Below are 16,420 nucleotides of genomic sequence, written 5' to 3'. Positions count from 1 at the left end.
TGTTTCTTAAAATCTGAACGATTTATGACTTACAATAATGTGTGTCATATTTAATAGTCATAATCCAAACAATTTAGAAAAACATGGAGTACACTTTTCATTAAGTGTCATCTCTAAAAGTCATCTTTTAATTTCCCCCCATAATTTTAATCTTCTTTTGAATGTTGTCGCGAATAATTTCAAAGCTTCTCATTTTCAAGCTTTAGCATATTTTAATAACAATGTTGTGAGAAGTGTGGATGAGGTTTGGAGGGAAATTGTATCAGGCGAGAGGAAATAGATCACGATGAAAGAGGAGGCACCAAACGAGATGATGACTTTGGAGGATTTCTTGGTGAAATCTAGTGTTGTGGAGGAAGAGGACGAGGTTAAGTTACATGGGAGGAACCATTAAGGAAGGTTTATTGGAAAATGTCGACGACATTGAGGGTAATATTACAAATAACGGCGTCGAAGAAGCCTCCACCGATCTATCTGTTTCCTTAAATAGAACCCTTAACGATCAACGACGGGGAGACAAGACGGTGTTGTCGTTTCAAGAAAATTCCACCGCCACGAGATACGGTGGGAATTGGGTCGATCATATGCTGTGCCATTCAGTTGGATGCTCGCGTTCTTTCATCGGTGAGACTAGCGCCTCCTCTTCAACATCCGTAAATGATTGTGAACACCAAGATTCGTACCAAAACCGAGCTAAAGTCCATACCTTTTATCAATGAGTTAACTTGATTACCCTATACAACTTTTTTTTGAAGAAATTTATTTTGTTTTCATACTTATTCTAAGAAGTTTATATTACAGTCAGGGCACCTCTTACTCATCAGCAGAGAGAGATTATAGTATCAAACAATGCTCATCAATTTCGTCTAATAATGGGGTATTTTATCACAATTTCATGTCAAATAATGAGAGTGATGGCCATCCTTTTGATGGAAAAGGTGGGAATGAGGGGGAAAATAAAGGTGGTTTGAGAGCTGAATATTTTGAGATTTGAATGGATCTAACTGGTGATTTATTGCATATGGTAGGCAGATTGATTAATTACACTATTTCAGTTTTTATTATTTTTTGTATTGTTTTATCTTATTCAGCATTTTGTTTATTTTCCCTTTTTTTAGGTGTTCTCCTTCTTGGATCATCGTAATCTTTGTAATGCTGCCATAATTTGTAGGAAATGGCGAATAGCTAGTGCTTATGAGGATTTTTGGAGGTGTTTGAACTTTGAAAACCGTAATATATCTCTTGAACAATGTGAGTCTCAGATTTGCTCAATATCTTTACTTAGCTCTCATTTATTTTAAACAGTGTGCTCAAAACAAAGTTTAGAAATTGATTGGAGTTGACACAATTTTTTAGATAAGAAAACTATATGGGTATTCGATTATAATATTATTTTGCATGAGAAAATGGTACATTGATGTAATGAAATTGGATGACATACTGCAATAACGTTGCATTTTGATCTTGCAGTTGATGACATTTGTCAAAGATATCCAAATGCCACTAAAGTGAACCTGAGTGGCACTCCTAGCATGCACCTTTTTGTTATGAAAGATGTCCATTCATTACGGTAATATTTTGTTGACATATTTTATTTTCTAATAAAATGAATTTTGCGTAACCTCTTATTAATGTGTATAAAAATTTCTGATTGGTAGAAATCTTGAGGCTTTAACATTGGGAAAAGGGCTACTAGGGGATGCTTTTTTCAATGCATTGACTGAGTGTGGTATGTTCAGGAGTTTGGATGTGAATGATGCTATTCTCAATGATGGTGGTCAAGAGATACCTATTAACCATGATAGCTTATGTGATCTGAAAGTAACTAAATACCGTGTGATGTGTATATCCATCAAGTGAAGCAAAATCTAGATTTGATTGTAAACTATATTTTGAAGTCAATCTATTCTTCCGTTATACTAACATCTGATCTTTTGCAGGTTCCCACTATTAAAGAGTTTGTCCTTGGAACGTAGTAATATGGCACAGGCAGCCCTTAATTTCCCCCTTTTACAGTTGCTTGATAAGTGCATGCCACAAACTTACAGATGCAACAATTCGTTCCTTAATGACTTCTTGCCCTCAATTAGAGTCTTTAGACATGTCAAATTGTTCGTGTGTTAGTGATGAAACATTGCAAGAAATAGCTCACTCTTGTTCTATTCTCCATGTTCTGAATTCGTCATATTGTCGTAACATATCTCTTGAGGTCAGTTTTTGCAAATGGTTAATTTAGTTCTAATTAGTGTCGCTTTCTGGTTAAGCCATATTTTGATGCATTTTCTTTCTATGAAGTCTGTAAGACTGCCAATGTTAACGGTTCTTAAGCTTGACAACTGTGAGGGTATCACTTCAGCTTCAATGGGTGCAATAGCATACAGTTATATGTTGGAGGTTTGAATCATTTTTCTCTTATATATTCCTGCTACCTAGATGGTTTTTCTATCAGGAGACGGAATTTGCTCGTTCTCTTAGGCAGAGTAAAATAAGGGCATTAACAGACCATTCACTTAATCAGGAGATGGAATAATTCCAGTTCTGCGATTACTTGTTATATGATGTAAGTGCTTAATTTTAATTTTAGTAAAACACAATATATTTAATCATCGTACTTGTCTAATGTTAACATCAAGATATGTCAGGTAAAAGCCATAAATTGTTTCTTTGGTAACTGCTAATAGATAAGAAAAGAATCTATCTGTTTCCTCATTTACTGCTGAATTTGTTGTTAATCACTTCGACAGTATTCCTATGATCTTCTGTTGCAATATTTACATAAAACGCAATCCACTGCAATGATTGGGGTCATAAATGAACACATTAACTTTCAAGGTGATGCCATTTTCATTGTTCATATTTACGAATGCAAAAGAGGTGTTGTTTGACTATTGTTTTCTTTGTTTCCTTGCAGTTTCTTCTGGACAACCCAGTTCCATTTCTGATGATGCAGAGGTTGTAACACTTATTGGATGCTGTCAGGATGCAGCTAATCAGATAAACCAGAAAGAAATAAATTGGAGAGTGAGTTGCTGAACTGGTCTTATAATTATATATGGATTTAACATATGGATTTAACAGATATAATTCTCCTTTTATTAGAGAAAGTAAAAGGGTTCATACTTCCATCATCTCTATATTGAATCCTATTTGTACTTCACTTAAATACGCATTTCCATACTTGTTCACATATTTCTAATATTTTCTTTTTAACTTTGAGCTTCTTATACTTCTCATAGTTGCTTGAAGATTCCCTAGAAGAACGCTTGGAGAAAGCTGGAGGTTTGCTTTCTGATTCTGAAAAGACAGAAAAAGAGAACAAAGAGGGGGATGTAGATGAGACTATGGTACTTTTTGCTGTAAAAGGTCCTGTAACAATTCATTATATTCCTTCAGCTTTTGAATGAATATATTTTACTTTTGTTAGTTTTTAGATGTTCAAGTTTATTGTAGTATGATTATGAAGTTACTGTGTGATTAATGGTTGAATCATGTTTTTGTTCTTTAATTTGTTTTATATGTTCCTTGTATCGACATATGATTACAATATTTTTAGTAAATATATTTCTTTATTTGTTTTAATAAACATAATTTTAATTAACATACATTTTTACAAATAAATAATGTATGATACAATGATTTATACAAAATAGAATAACTTTTTAGACCATCAATAGTTTCAAATTTTGTGTTTTGTACTCATTGAAAAATATATGGTTGTTTTTTATTATTTTAAAATATTTTTAATGTCACACCCTGACTTAGGGGATGATTTTTTTATTTTTATATATATGGACTAAATTGATATTTCATTAAAATATTGAATCAAATCTTTAATGTGGAGAAATATGAGGACTTTAAGGGTAATTTTACCTTTATTAGGTAAAGGTGAAAATTAAACTCCCTCTCTCTTACTTGGAAATCAGTTTTAACTCTTCCCAAAAATAGAAGTCCCTTATCTCTCTCTCTCCATTTTTCATCCTCATTTCTCTCTTTTTTTCCTCCAAGAAACTTTCACCATTGTTTTCTTACCCATGGTGTCACCATTTACGAAACCGTCGATATCATTGTATTCTTGGTGAAATTTAAAGTCAACTGGTTTCTTTATCTCAATCATCGGTGGCGTTCTGGTAGGGTTGAAGCTATTAAAGTTTTGGTTTTTCATTGAGTACAATTCCACTAATCTCCGGATAGTAACCATGATAGTAAGTGATTCAAAACTCCATGGTTTTCAATTTTGCAAATTGCGGTAGCTTTCCGACGACCCATGCCACTGCACGTTCCCTACGTGCCGCTCCCTACGCGTAAGGGTTGTTCCATGTATGGGTTCTTCTAGAATCAGTCTGGACCGGTCCATACTGCCCAAACATGTCTAGATCGCTAGAGTTGAGCCGAGCTGACCGAGCCAATTTGATCGTATTGAACCGAGTTGACCAAGCTGATCGAGCCACATTGACTGAGTCGAGCGGTCATTGACCGACTGTTGACTTTTTTTTGGGAACTCTTATCATGAATTTTTTCGACGTCTTGAGTCTGTTTTTAGGTCGGTTTTGTAAAACTCAGATTTTGTAAGTTGTTTTCAGCATTTTACCTTCCTAATTTTGCGATTAAGTTTCGTTTCTGATGTAATTTTTTTTTGCTCTGTATCTGAGATATTATGGGACATCGAATTTAAGTTCAAGAGCGGTCAAATGTATTTCAAATGATCAAAAAATGTAGCTTAGATTCGAGGTAATACTTTACTACCCAATGCATGCTTTACGGTGCAAGTTAGTAATGGGTCATTGCATGATTGAATATGATTTGGATAAGAATTAAGATAGATTATTTTAAACCCACTCTAATTACGGTAAAAGGATCAAGAGAGGAGGACTGAAAATGGTCAATGCAATTTAGTCATCGTTCTTCTTGGAACGATCGAGAGAGAGGAGGACCGAAAACCACCACCATCGTAATGGGCGGATATAGCAGGCGCAATGGAGAAGTGAAGAGAATAATATGAAAATGTTTGGGATGCAGAAATGAATGCCAGACAGCTTGGATTCGTGGGAGGAGAGGAGTAAAGGTATGCAAGTTAAAAAAAAAGGAAAAATTGAAATTTTGTCCCTAAATTGCATTCGATTTATAAAAAGGCCCGTAGTTAGAATTTTATTTAAAGTGAAGGGGTTAAAATAAAATTTATACCATTTATTAACATCTGACGTCACCAAACTAATGGCCTTCAACGTTCCAATGACCACATCTTAATTAAATAAAAACAAAAGTGATTATATATTATGTTTTTTAAAATTAACAAGGAAAAGTGGACAAAACATAAACAAAAGTGATTTATCTTGCAGTTAACCCTATTTTTTATATTATAGTCTAAAATTTGTTTTTATACAGTGTATTGTTAAATTTTGTTTTGATGATTAAATGGTTTCTGAACTTTTTTATTTATAAATTGTTTTATGATTTTAAATGGTTTGGTAAAATTTTATGTTTTCTTGGATTTTTAGTGTGGGTTGCTCCGATGACCCTAATATATCACTTCAGATTGGTTTGGATCACTCGAATTGGCCTGAGTGTGTTACATTTAGTGGTATTAGAGCTTAGGTTTGTGTCTTCAAGGTAGATCGGTCAATCGACTGTCACAGTGTGTCTGGTGTGTACATGCTCTTGGTTTATAACTGTATTCTTTTGAGTCGAAACTTTGATATTGAGTTCTCCTTCTCTAATAAGTGTATTTCAGTATTCTACTCAATCTCTATAGGAAAGTAATATCATTAATATTCTTCCAAATTCTTGAAAATGCCTCTTGAGTAACATATGAGTTGTTAGAGAATTCTGACGCGACTCCCGATGTAACACCCCAATTTAGAGGCTAAATTTTAGAATTTATAAAGTGGTGGATTTAATTGGTTATTTGGGAAGAAAAATGAGGATTAAATTGAAAATTTTCAAAGTTGGCAAACCGTTTTATAAAGTGCAGGAAATTCAGTGACTAAACTCATGATTTGACCATTTTTCTTTTGGAGAGAATTATAAACTCTCTCCCCCGATTATTTCTGCATATTTTTCCCAGTTTTCCCTCCCCGTTGACCCTCCTTTCCTCTCCGATCTACTCACCATCCGACCTCCGTTCGACGAACCGAAACCACCATCATGTTTGTTGTCGACCGATGAACAAAAACCCTGAAACCTTTCATTGTGGATCATCGTCGTTCGTCGTTAATTTCAGTTGGAAGTATCGTCGGTTTTAACTCTATTTTTGTTGGTTTTTCGTCGATTCACGTCGATCCAGCCATCCGTTTTTGACACCTCCCACACCATTGTGTTCCTTGCATCGTTTCGAGTCCACCGGTGTTCTCCGTTTCTCTGTCGTCGCCGGCGCGTGGAGGGGTGAGAAAGTCAAAGTTTTCGACATTTCGGAATCGAGCTCTCCACCGTTCAAAGTTTTAACTCTATTTTTGTTGGTTTTTCGTCGATTCACGTCGATCCAGCCATCCGCTTTTGACACCTCCCACACCATTGTGTTCCTTGCATCGTTTCGAGTCCACCGGTGTTCTCCGTTTCTCTGTCGTCGCCGGCGCGTGGAGGGGTGAGAAAGTCAAAGTTTTCGACATTTCGGAATCGAGCTCTCCACCGTTCAAAATTGTGAACCGAGCATGGTAAGTGTCTCAAAATGCCCTTAAATAATTTTTAGAAAATTTTTCGGAAATTTTTATACACCCCACGACGCCGTACTCGCCCCACGTGCCGCCCCCTACGCCCCACATGCCGCCCCCTACGCGTGGGGAAGTCCTGGTCGCAGGTTAAAAAAACTCGAGTGCTAGTTTTGTAAATATTTTTAAAATGATTCCTAATATGTAATTAATTTCGGTTAGGGTGATATATGTGTAAAACTATTAACCGTTGATCGCCGTTGACCAGACCTTTGACCGAGCATTGACCGATCGTTGACTTTTTTCGGGTATACCTATCCTAACATTTTTCAACGTCCTGAGTTCGATTCCGCAGTCCGTTTTGCCAAATTTGGACCCATAAGCCTTGAAATTGTCAGTCAAACCCATTGACTTTGACTTTGACTTTGACCAAAATGTTAAAATTTTTGAACTGTCATATTTTATGTTTTTCGACGTCCTAAATTTGAATTCGAATTCTGTTTCGACAAATTCAAACCTGGTAAGCTATTTTTCCCTAATTTATCACTCGATTCGATCAATTTTTTGGAATGAAGTCCCGTTTTTTGATGAAATTTCTATTGTTATGTAATTAAGGAATTATTGAAAGGTGAATTAAAGATTAAGGGCGCTCGAACAAGTTGATAATGGATAAATGCATGGACATATATATGATTGGTCTATTATGTATATTTGATTATGGATGGATTCGAACCAAATACGATTTAAGTGATAAATTAGTTAAGACTCTATTGAAATACAAGTTATGTGATTAAATGATAAAGGAATCAGTCCTGAATATGTGAATTATAATTTATCTTATTAAAGGTACTTGGAAAATAAATTATGAGAATATTTTGATTAGGTAAAATTACGAAAATACCCTTATATTGTAAAAAGATAAGAATTGACCTTGGAAGTTGGACAAGAAGTTGTTAAGGAATCATTTCAAGACAAGAGAATGTTCGGGAAAGCAATTAATCAGAAAATCTATAGATTATAATTATTTTCGTTAAGAATTACTATCGAAATTATCTGGTTAAGGAATTATGAAATTACCCTTGAGAGGGAAAAGTAGCTTAATTGACACTGAATGGAAAACTACTCAATAAGTCATACATAAATCGATGAATTACTAGTTTCATCATTAAGTTATACGTTTATACAGAAAGTTTCTGATAATCCGTAAATCTCTGGGTTATGAATAAATACGTGATGAATAATTTATCGATAGTGCTCTTTTGTCAGAATTGTTCGAAATGACTGAAATAAATGATAACTTTGAATTTAATAATAAGATCGGGCGAAAGGAAAGGATTAAAATTCACTGGAGTTGTAAAATAACCAAAATACCCCTAGAATGGAAATGACACAAGAATATCACTAAGCCCAGGTATGATTGGATACCATCAAGCTATGAAATGAATGGATTAAAACTGAGCACCAAAATCATCAAAATACCCTTATGTCCTAAACTAAGTAAATGTCTTGGCTTAATTAAGAAATTCAAATAAACATGGATGTTGTACTGCTATTAAAAGTTATGGAACACAACTTAAGTCGATTAACTAATGCTAGTGCTATAGCAGTACTTGAATGGCATAGGAACCACTTGAATGCTTGTTCGTCTCCTCAAGTTTGAATTGATGATAATTTTGTAAGTACTCAGCTCAGCTCAACGCTAGAGCACATTCGATAGTAAGAAATGGATATCTGTAAGATAAATCAACCACGAATACCAAAATAACTCTAGGATATGATTAAATTGAACTGAAAGGAAATGCAATATGAATTTGAAATTTAGAAACGTCTGAATTAATCTGGAAAACTCTAAAGTAACGGGATAGACTTGATTGTTAAACGAACTAAGTAACCTCAATGACTGAGGATTAAATAGGTGATTGGATGAGTATGGAAACACTGTTAACCTTATATGATGAATTATCCTTATGGGTCATGAATCGTGAATCAAGTATGTCTATAATTTTTGATATAGTTGAAACATGGAAATGAAATAAAGACCCTTGGAAGACCCATTCAGCGATGATTCTAAAGGTGATCAATGGACAAGAATTGTTAGTATTAAAGAGTGAATCCCCTGGAAGGGTATTGAATGGACTTATCGACATGCATTAGTTCTAAGAGTTGTTCAATTCGAGTAGTTCGATAAACCAATCGATCAACATGGATTGTGAATATCTTGAATCTCTGTTTCCCCTTTATTAGCTCAAATCACTCCGGACATTCCTGAACGTTTTCCAAATGCACATGAGAACATAGCAGAATTCTAAAATATCAACCTTAAATGTCTGATTAGATCGGTTAGTAATCGATTCTCTTCAATAGGATCTCGTTCCTAGAATCCGATCAAGTTGTAGAAATTTCCTGTTATCCATACTGATGACTACAAAATGCCTTTGAAGAATACTTGAATCCTCTAGTGTATTCTATATGAATTACATGATGATTTTATATGTTTTGAAATGAGTTTTAACGAAATCAATGATTTACTGGTTTATGAACCATGGCATCATGGTATGTGATATCTGATTATGGTTTTCACCGAAAAATATGAATTTTTCCTGATTTATGGAATAATGGAAACTGTTGATTTATGAATTATGGTTACCTTAAATGTGTTATCAGGTTTCCCTGTTTTCACTAGAATATAATTATGGTTATTGATTTATGGACCATGAAATATACTGGTCACTAATGGAACTGTTTTATTGGGATATTATATGGGTAGATTGGAGGTACAACTCTGATTAATCTGGAAATTTCTTACGGACCTAAGGTGATCTTTGGGTAGGCTCTCGGGCCCCAAGGTACTCCCTTGGGTTAATCATTTGACTAATTATAGTGTACAGGTGGAAATTGGTTATACGATTTATTTTATTATCTCGATTATGATATATTATTGGATCACGATCCATGTATTACGATTTATGGATAAAACTGATTTCTACTAGATTTTTATATGGATAGGAATCTGGAGTATGGAGGTACAGCCCTGATCCGACTGTAAGTCTTTACGGACCTAAGAATATCTTGGGTAGGCCCCAAGGCATATCCTTAGGTTGGTTCCCTTTGCTGTGTGCATAAGGTAACCCTACGGATCTAAGGATGCCCTGGGGTAGGCCCAAGGCATATCCTTAGGTTGGTTCCCTTTTGTTGTGTGCTTAAGGTAACCCTACGGATCTAAGGATGTCCTTGGGTAGACCCAAGGTATATCCTTATGTTGGTTCTCTTTTTGTTGTGTGCTTAAGGTACCCTACGGATCTAAGGATATCCTTGGGTAGGCCTATAGGCCCCAAGGTATATCCTTAGGTTATCTTCCCTTTTGTTGTGTGTTGAGGGCAAGCCCTATGGATGCAGTTCTGTGGAACTGCATAATGGGGTTTTGTTGGGGGTTCAACTATGGTTTTAAAAGATTTATATCTTTTCACTGGTTTTGATTGGAACACACTAGATATTCTATTTGATCTCCTGAAAATGTCATACTTTGAATGCTTCCTATGAATTGTGATATTCATGGCTTTTACTCGATGAACTACCAGTGGAACCCTAGATTATCCCAAAAATCGGTATACGTCTGATTCAATAAGGAAATTATATGGCTTTCTATTTATCTGCATGTCTTATAGTATCACATGGTAGTTCTATATTACTGAGCTTTCCGAAGCTCACTCTATTACTCACCATTGCAGGTTAAAAGAATTGTATCAGTACAGTCATTGACATCAATAAGGGAGTTTTTCTGGCATTGCTTGCAGAGGATGGTACATGTAATTAGGGGGCATGTAATTGTATTTTTGTTTTATATACGAGTATGAAAACCTGTTTTATTTCTAAACACTGATAAATCATTTTATGAGTTTACATGTTTAATAAAAGTTTTAAATTTTCTGCTATTTTTATGGTGGGTCACTCCGGTGGCCCTAATGTGACACTCCAGATCGGATCGGGTTACCCGCATCGGTCTAAGGGGGTTACACCAGACATGAAGATGGGTTACGTTACCCTAAACAATATGTGATTTTAAGTCCATACTCAAGCATAATAAATGGAACTTCTAAAGTCGTATTTTGGGACACATTGTAGCGATTTAAAATACCTAACCTATATTTAAAGGATATAAGTAGTGTTTGAGCATAATCAAGAATTATTTCTAAATGAGGTATTCATGAAAAATTCTAAAGGCATCATAGTTGTCATGGATCGACAAGAAGCATGAGTGTTGCAAATCGCTGAAGATTTTTGGACTAACGTGTTGGATTTGAATTCATATAAAGTACTCGAAATGGTTTATGCATATAAAATTGAAGATATATTTCAGATTATGATTAAATGTTTGGTTATGTGAGATGATAAAGTATAACGGATTCTAGCAAGATTTCAAGTTGAACTTCATTTAGTCTTGGAAGTCTTGAAGAAAATATAATGATTAAGAATTGCAATCGAAGTGGATTGAAGAGCAAGGTACCTTGTCTAAGCTTGAACAATATGATCTCCCTCCTAAGTTCTACATCGATTAACTGAATTGAATTTTTTTTAAATCATTCTCATTCCAATTTCATAAAATGGAACCTCATAAGTTTCGAGTCTCATACCTCAGTGATATGACCAATTTGAGATAAAATGAAAGGTGTTCATGTACACGATGAAAGTCTAAACTTTAATGTGTTTCGGTTATGTATGAATTGAAGAGTTATGTCGAAATGTTGCGCTAGAGACAAGCAAGAGTTAGCTGCCCAAAACTCTGGTTACATTAGATGTATAATTTCTGAATCTAACAAGGGATTTCAGTATGCAGGTTATGTAAAAGTTATTTTGGTACTCATGAATGACAACTCTTATTTACATAATGATATGTATAAGACTTGGTCTTTAAAGGTAATTATGTGTGAATAGGTAAGCCATTCCTTATTATCCAATGGATTATAATTTATATGTGATTGACTAAGAGAGAGTTTTGATTAACAAGAGTCTTTTGATAATCTGAAGAATTGTGGCATCAAGTTCAGTCTTCAAAATTATGTATTATATTAGTATCATCATAAAAGAAAGTATTGAGGTTGTACGTAAAGGGTAAACTGAGTCGTAGATTCCTTGAACTAGATTGGATGCTTAAGATAATAAGATCAGTTGTTTACCAACTTAAGTTGATCATGAAACATTAATGCATTTTGGATGTCTTATATGGGAGATGACACAGTTCTGACCTTATTCATATAGTTATGATCGATGACATTTATTTGAGATTTGATTTATTCTACGAGAAAGACCAGGTTTAGATCTTAGATTATGATAATAGATTATTGTGAAGTATGTGACTTATGATGATTAAAGTTCAATGGAAGAATCGTAGGCTTGTAGAAGCTATCTGGGAGACTAAAGAATTGATGAAAGCTTAGTTTTTCTTCTTTTTGATTCAGGTAAATTTCAAAGATGAAATTTCTTTTAAGAATGAGAGAGTTGCCACACCCCGATTTAGAGGATAATTTTTTTTGATTTTTAAATACATGGATTAAATTGCTATTTCATTAAAATATTGAATCAAATTCGTAAAACAGAGAAATCTGATAACTTGAAGGGTAATTTTACCTTTCTTAAGTAAAGGTGAAATTTAAACCCCTAAAAAATAGAAACCCTTATCTCTCTTCATTTATTTCTTCCTCGTTTCTTTCTCTCTTTTTTGCTTCAAGAAACTTCCATCGCTGTTTTATTAACGATGGTGTCTTCGTTTATGACACTGCCCATACTGTCACACCCTAAATTAGGGGCAATAATTTATTAATTTTAAGTATCGAATTAAAGTCAAAATAAGAAAAAATTAAGACTGAATTGTAAAATTTTAAAAGTTACAGCTCTATTTGGAAATTTGTGGAAAATCTGTGGACTTGAACCTAAATTATCCCATTTTTATTGGGCATTGAAAAATAAACCCCCTTGAGATTGAGTAAACCTAAAATTATGAACCCCAAAATCTTGAAACCCATTTTTCACCCCTACTGCCCATCTTCGATCACCCTTCACCGCCCAGTGGTGGCGTGCACCGCCACCACCAGTCGTTGCACCTCGCTAGCCCGACCAAAACCCACCCATTCGGTCATCGAAACCCCGCGCCGTCTGTCGTGAAAGAAGTTTTGAAAGCTCGACGAAAAACCTAGCAACCTCTCGATTTTTCAAGTTTTTCGGCCACCACGATCATTTTCTTGCCTCACCACCGGCATGGTTAAAATCCCCACCTCTGTCCCCTTAAAACCCGACCGGAGGGTCGGGTCAATGTTGTTGATTTCATCGATCATCGGCGTGGGAAAGTGTTTCAGACCTCTCCTTTTAATTTCGATGGAATTTTTGGCTGAATGAGATGTTGTTTGGACCGATTTTGTCTATTGCTTGAACAGGGTGTAATCGGCCGATCAAAATTGTCTTCGTCGTCGTCGCATGCGCCAGCGGTGCGCGTGGGGCTTGTTTTTGGCCTAAGGAAATTTCCAGAACCGGTCAACCCGGCCAACTTGACCCGACTCGCTTGCTCGACCCAGTCACTGAGTCAACTCTGTCTGAGTCAACCCGTCTGGGTCAACTCGTTCGAGTCAACCCGTTGACTTTGACCATTAACTTTGAACAAAAAGTTAAATTTTTCAAAAAACACTATTTTATGTTTTTCAACGTCCTGAGTCCGAATCTGAATTCAGTTTTTCCAAATTCGCACCTGATAACCTGTTTTTCAATGTTTTATCTTCGAATTCAACATGGTTTCTCAATTAAGTTTAGTTTCTGACATAAATTTGGTTGCTATATATCCGAGGAATTATTGGATGTTGAATTCAAGTTCGACGGTGAGAATGGAGATTAATTGGTCGATCGGTATGGCATAAAAACTGAGGAATACATTACTACTTGTTTCATGCTTAATAGAACATGTTAGTATTGATTTATGCATGGATGAGTATAATTGGTCACATTTATGTAGTGATCATTTCCTAAACTCGATCAGAATATTATAAAATGTTGGTAACCAGATAGGACTTTTATGGCTCACTTAGTAATTAGAAGGTCAATCGAAAATAATTATGAGTTCAGTGATTCAATAATAAATGAATTGGTTTCAAGATCTGTAAATTTTGATAAATCTCTTTAAAGGTTTAATATCGAGATTATTTGGATAAGAAGTTACCAAAAATAGCCCTAAAGAGTAAAATTATAAAAATGCCCTTGAAATAGAAAAGGACCAAGACTTCCCTAGAGTGCGTAAATAACTCGGAAAGGCCATACTTAACCAATTATCATAAACAATACATATGATTGAATTAAAATGAATTACTGAAATGTCCTCGAGCTTCGTAATTACAATAATAACCTCCATTGGTCAAAGAAACAAAATACCCTGATCGCTAAAGGAACTAGAATACTTTTAAGCCTAATTTATCGAAAGTAATGCCATTGATCAAATTAAGTGGATTTATGAAGGTACTCTTAAAGTGTAAAAAACACAATGGATGACTATGATAATGGAGATTGAATTATCAAACCTTGGAATCATTGATTTAAATTATGGATCTATATTGGAAAACCATTGAAGTATAAAATTGCCTAAAGTATCTCCAAGTCATGGAATAACCAATGCCCTTAAGCTCCGAAATGAATAAATCAACCTCAAATACCAATATGACTATATTATTTAACCAAGTTAAATGAAATGGAAGTATTGTATGTATTCGAATTTGCATAAACGACCGAATTACTCAGGAAACTCGTAAGCGACCAGGATAAATTTGAATACTAATTGAATTAAGTACCCCCGATGACTTTGAATAAAGTGAATAACATGGATAAGTCTGGAAACACTGATGATCTTATATGATGCACTATCCTCATGGGTTGTAAACCATAAATCAAGTATGTCAGCATTTCCTGATAGTGTTGCAGTGTGGGAATGAAGTAAAGACCATTGGAATATCTATTCGGCTCCTTAAGATATATTCAACTATGATTCTGAAGGTGATCAATGGACAAGAATTGTTGGTATTAAAGAGTGAATACCCTGGAAGGACAACGAATAGACCAGTCGACATGCATTAGTTCTGGGAGTTGTTCAACTTGAGTTATTTCAATAATCAGATAGATCGACACAAATTGTAAATGTCTTGAATCTTCGTTTCTCCCTTATGAGCTCAAATCACTCCGGTCATATCTGAACACACAAGAGTAACTCAGATGCAAAGGATCTTAAATATCCCATTTGGTTTAATTGGACTTAAAATCTTAATAATTCAATGCATAATCTCGAATATCCCTGATTGTTTGGGTAGTGGAATCACTCTCAATAAATCTGAATCTAGAATTATTTTGTATAAAGGTCCCTAAACACCTTCCTAATCCACCTGAATCCTAGTTTGATTCTAAAGTATCTACATTAAATGTCTGGTTAGTTCCATTAATAATCAATTCCTTTCAATATGACCTCGTTCCTGGAATCCGATCAAAGTATATAAGTTTCACATTTTCCTAATAACTATTATGTGCTTCTGAAAAACACTTGGATCCTATAGTGTGTTCCACATGTACTACATGACGGTTTTATATGTTTTAAAATGAGTTTTAATGAAATTATTGATTTACTGGTTTATGAACCATGGCAACATGGTATGTGTTCTCTGATTTTTCGGTTTTCACCGAAAAATATGAATTGTTCTTGATTTATGGAATCATGGAATTTATTGAGTTATGAACTATGGTTTCCTGTTTCATTGGTTATTACTTGAACTGTTTTATTAGGACATTATCTGGGTAGAATGGAGTATGGAGGTATATCTTTGATCAAGCTGGTAAATCCTTACGAACCTAAGGTGATCCTTGGGTAGGCTCCCAGGCCCCAAGGCACTCCCTTGGGTTAATCATGGGACTACTTATGGTGTACAGGTGGAGATCAGTTATACAGTTTATTTCATTATCACGGTTATGACATATGACTGGATCACGATCCAGATATTACGATTTACGATTAAAGCTGATTTCTACTGGATTTTTATATGGGTAGGATTCTAGAGTATGGAGTTTCAGCCCTAATCCAGCTGGTAAATCCTTATGAACCTAAGGTGAACCTTGGGTAAGCTCTCGGGCCCCAAGTTATTCTCTTAGGTTGGCTCCATTTGTTATGTGCTTAGGGTAAGCCCTTATGGATGCAGTTCTTGGGAACTACATAACAATGGTCGGTTGGAGCGTTCTACTATGGTTTTGAAAATATGTTGTAAACAATTATTGTTTTAAAAAGAATTATATATTTTCACTGGTTTTGGTTGGAATACACTAGACATCCTATTCGATCTCCTAAAAACTTGATACTATGATTGTTTCCTATGAACTGAGATCTTTATGGCTTCTACTCGATGAACTACCAGTAAAACCCCAGCTTATTCCAAAAACTTGTATATGTTTGATTCAATAAGGAAGTTTTATTATTCTGCAATTATCTACATGTCTTGTAGCATCAACTGGTAGTATTGTATTACTGAGCTTTTTAAAGATCACTCTGTTGCTCATCATTTTAGGTTAAAAGAATCATACCAATGCAGCTATCGACTTCAGAAAAGGAGTTCCACCGGTGTTATTTATGGAGTACGGTGCATGTGATTAGGGGGCATGTAGGCTGTATTTTATTTTATATTCTAGTCTAAAAATCTGTTTTATTTCTGAATATTGGTAAATTTTTTACTTTTGTATTTATAAATTGATTTTATGATTTTACATGTTTT

General features: G+C 34.8%; 1 pseudogene; it reads left to right on the top strand.

Annotated features, from left to right (window-relative positions):
- The first annotated feature begins 377 nt into the window (after positions 1-377).
- On the top strand, positions 378-2,530 carry LOC120208742 (annotated as a pseudogene).
- The last annotated feature ends 13,890 nt before the right edge of the window (positions 2,531-16,420 follow it).

The sequence above is a fragment of the Hibiscus syriacus genome, unplaced genomic scaffold, assembly GCF_006381635.1.
Source record: "Hibiscus syriacus cultivar Baekdansim isolate YM2019G1 unplaced genomic scaffold, ASM638163v2 tig00000541_pilon, whole genome shotgun sequence".
Lineage (NCBI taxonomy): Eukaryota > Viridiplantae > Streptophyta > Magnoliopsida > Malvales > Malvaceae > Hibiscus > Hibiscus syriacus.
This window is presented reverse-complemented; position numbering and strand designations above follow the sequence as displayed.